The following is a 4,767-nucleotide window of genomic DNA, read 5'->3' as shown; positions in this document are numbered from 1 at the left end:
CTGTTTTAAATCATGTTAAAATAGCCAGGTGTTCTAAAATAGGTACACCACGAAGCCCTGTTTGTGATCATCTATTATTTACAGGGTTGCCACTCTAATGGCGGCGACCTCATTACGCCGTTGCGTCACCAATTTAAATGTAGAGACTGCTAGGACCACGTCATGAAACCAGTCAAAAACACCGGTATTTGCCGCTTTATTACCGGTGTTTTCGGTCTAGTTTCAAGCACTAGAGAAAAGAGTATACACCGTGTTTCGTGCTTCAACAGATGGCACAAGTCATTAAAAACTAGGTAGATAAATAGATAGATATAATCTTTATTCTTCAAAACAAAGACATGGCTTAGTAACTAAAGAGTTATTATAGGAAAGAGTAGAAAGATTATAAAGAAGAAGAAGAGTATAAAGTAGTAGGTAGTAGTAGGTAATTTCTATTAAACGTGATTAACGCTTTAGCCAAACCAAATATTTGTTTATTTTCGATTTTTTTTCGTGACCATCATCATGATCATGATATCAGCATCAGATAACGTGAATCAACACATAGAATATTTTTTTACCTTCACAGGTACATACATGCGTTATTCTGGCGAGACAGCGATGTGCGAAATAGCCTATGTCACTCTCTGGCCTATAAACTATCTCTATGCAAAAAATCACGTCGATCCGTCGCACCGTTTCGACGTGAAAGACGGACGAATACAAACACACTGTTTAGGATTGTAACTTTATTTTTCTTAATACTTTCGCCTGGCAACATTATCGTTTAGATTTGAATTAAAAAAGTTAAATCACTTGTCACTTCCTTTTTCGAACTTTGGAAAGTCTGTCGTGTCGTATGTCGGCGCGTTGCCGCGACAATTATATCATACCTAGTTTTCTCGTCGTTGTCGTTTAAATATATTGAATTTTGTGTAAACTATGTGTGGAAGCTCGAAGAAGGCTGATCCGTTGAAAGAAGAGTACTGTCCTTGCTGTATCTTAGTAGTTCTGCTGGTTAACGGTAACCTTGTCAGAGGTAAGTTCAAATGAGCCGAAGATCGAGGGAGCCTGCGCCAGCTACTACGGCTAAGACCTGCACCATCATCAGCAGACGTCTCGGTGAATACTTCAACCACAGGTCTCAGCCTTTATCCAGTTAATTGTCACACTCTAGTTCGTATTTCTCGTCCTACAGTCCACTTAATTAAACCCCAAACACACACAAACTTTCGCATTTATAATATTGGTATGGATGTATAACCGTGATAGCTTTTAGTCAAGCTGAGGTATGTAGCTTTACGTAGGTATACTTAGATATTCTATACTTTGATTTAAAGAAGAAACTGTTAAGAGTTTTGAAATTTTTGCAAGCTGTAGCCTATTTTAAAAGCAATATGCTTAATTTAAATAAAGCAGCTGTATTAATTCTGCTGAACTGTCTTTCTCTCAGAGTTTAATGCAGATGAGCGCCATTTGCATTTACTTTCGTATTATTTACTTTATTTTGAATCGCAATACTCTACACAAAGAATATTTCACTTGATCTTCTTTATTAGTTTACTAGCTAACATCCCGCGATTTTGTCTGCGAAGAATTAATTCAAATTAAAAAAAAAAAAAATCGGACCTAAAAATCCATAGTGTTAGTTTACAAGTACTTAAGTATAGGGTTAGTAACATAAATAATAACACATCAAATCTAGAAGCGGCGGGACACGGCGGCGACTGGCTGTGGCGAAGCCGATTGGCTAAAGATATAACAATTCTTTTCCTATTAAGATACCGAAACTAGAGGCCGTATTGTAGCGCGCTGACGTCCGCCATTGCATTCACCGTCTATTTCTACCCTCGCCTTGTACCGTGTGACAGAAAGAGGTAGTGAAAGTGATTGTGATTCCAAGCGTGTTACACAATTAGGGCTCTGCAAGCAAAACTTAAACCACAACTAACAAAGTGTGAAGAAAAGAGGCGAAAAATGCAATAGGCGAAATATAGCAGCGGTGGCTACGTCAATTTGTATGCAGAAGGTTATTGTGGGCTATTTCTGCCTTAACCTAACGGTCCCCATGTTATATATCTGACTATATATCTAAAACGCATTCGCTTCTTTTTTAAACGTGCGCTAACTTTGGAAATAACAAAAAAAAGACAAAAACTTCTAGATTACATTTCAGTACTTAAAATTAGTAAGCTCCAAACTACTTCTCATTCGAAGTGACTCCACTTAACTATAAAGAAAATCTTTACATCTCCTTTCAGCTTCAACTTACGTTTACGATTCTTCAACAACTCACATTCAAACTTCACTCAAAAGCTTCTAGAATTAACAAAACTTTCTCTAATCACTTAACAGAGACCTAACGACTCAAGTATTGCAGGAATTTCTCAAACTAGACAAGAATGCCGGGACAAACAAAAACAGGACGAAACTCTGCTAATAAAAAAGTTTCAAGTTCACGAAAGGAAACTCTGGGGCGACGTGAAATGTAATGTGTTTGCCGGAGGTTTTTGACGTGTTGGAATAAAGTTGGTAATGTACCTACCTAAAATAAGAATCATACTAGCTCTAACCGCAACTTCGTCGCGCACACGTCCGCACATAATCTAATCGTAGTAAGGTTCTTCATCTCTTTCATCAAATCGAAAATTCCGATTGTGGCTCACACAAAAGTACCGACCGAATGATTGATTAGTTTCGGCGCGCTCGTGGGAACAAAACAATTTCCCGGGATATAACTATCCCACTTCCAGGCAACTAGCTCACAGCCGGCGCTGCGGCTGATCGGCTCAAATACTCAAGCGCCGCAAGTACTCCTCCTTGTTGATGAGACCTTAGGGCCTGGTCAGCCGACATGAAGTTTTTTATAAAGGCCCTGTCGTCCCGGTTAGTCGACGCTTCTGGGGACCCAAGAGCTGGCGCGTACTTATCCCAGCGGATCTCACTTGCGGTCCAAAGGGGTAATGAGGCCAGCGTTATGGGAACCCGGCCACAGACAGATCTTGTAGACGGGGTATTCTTTTTATAATTTTCATTGTTCTAGTTGGTTAAGCTATCTTAGGTTCGTTCTTTTTTATGTACCTATGTAAACTCATAACTGTACAATATAAAATACATCCCATTTAATATGTCATTACCAGGATCTCAAAGTGTCTATTGAATCAGGCGTTACTTTGCTGAGATCCATATCAACAATGTACTATATAACCTAACCAACCAAAATGTTGGAAAACCCCCGACTTTGTTAATTCAAAGTTAAATATCTCTAAAACGGCTGAACCGATTTTGGTAAAACATGTCTAAGAACCATCGCTATAAAACCTGCTTTCAAATAAAAAACCGCATTCAAATCGGTCTACCAACTTATAACACCCCTCATTTGCGTCGGGGATTAAAAACAATTACTTTGCTCACCCGCAACCATACACTAGCTACGTTTGTGCAGCAAATGTGTACAGTCAAGGGCATAAATAACCATAAGCGATAAGATTATAGTTTGTTACTACTAATACTATCGATTCGAAGTCCGAAATAAATGATTTGTATTTGTTTAAATATATTATTATATAGTTATGTCGTGGATTAAAATAATCAAGCCTTATAGCATTGTTAATTGACTATTACTACATCGAAATGGCGGCGAACGCCGTGAGACGTAACTACCGATTGCGGTGCACGTGGACAGGCTCGTTGGCCGGAGCGTCATTCACTTCAGACCGTAGGGACGACAACACCTGGCTAATAATTCTGTCAGTTCGTCTGTCGATAAGCTCTGTACACACTCTGATTTGTTTTGTAATTTAATTATTATCGGTTGGTAAAATAAAACAACTGTGCTCAGAAAGAAGTTATTATTGAAGCTCTCACTCAAGTACCTTCATACATCATGAACGCATCCTGACGGCTAGACGGAAGTACTCTCATTCCATTCATCATCATCATCTCATCTCTCCTCTCCGCGCTCTCGTCGACACACATATATTATATATATATATATATATATATATATATATATATTTGAAATTTACCACGAGCTTTGCGGTGAAGGAAAACATCGTGAGGAAACCTGCACAAATCTGCGAAGCAATTCAATGGTGTGTGCGAAGTTCCCAATCCGCACTGGGCCCGCGTGGGAACTATGGCCAAGCCCTCTTGTTCTGAGAGGAGGCCTGTGCCCAGCAGTGGGACGTATATAGGCTGGGATGATGATGATGATGTGTACGTAACCAAGACGTCAAAATATCTATACATCTTTATACGAAGCTTGAGGTCCCGGGTTCAATTCTCGTGTCGGGGCAGATATTTGTATGAAAATACGAATGTTTGTTCTGGGTCTTGGGTGTTTAATATGTATTTAAGTATGTATCTATATCTATATAATTATATTTATCCGTTGCTGCAGTGTGGAGGCGGAGGAGCTGCATGAACACACATTCCTGCATAAACGTAATGTTTCAGTTCAGTATGGAGTATGGACCGCAAAGTAACGCTTGAAAAATATACATACTCACAGCATTAGCATTTATTTATATTTAACTAGACAGACAGACAACTATCGATCTAGTAGGTCTAATTGAAATTCCGGAATTTTACAAATTCCTCTGGGAATTCCCAAAATTTAGATCGTGGTCTTCATTGAGGTTTTGTCAAGAACAACTATCCAAAATTTCAATACTCTAAACCCACGGTGACATTTCAAGATTTTATCCCTATCCCGTGAGAATATCGGGATAAAAGTAGCTTATGTGTTATTCCAGACGTCCAGCTACCTCCATCCCAAATTTCATT

The sequence above is a fragment of the Choristoneura fumiferana genome, chromosome 21, assembly GCF_025370935.1.
Source record: "Choristoneura fumiferana chromosome 21, NRCan_CFum_1, whole genome shotgun sequence".
Lineage (NCBI taxonomy): Eukaryota > Metazoa > Arthropoda > Insecta > Lepidoptera > Tortricidae > Choristoneura > Choristoneura fumiferana.
Note: the sequence above shows the minus strand (reverse complement) of the source record.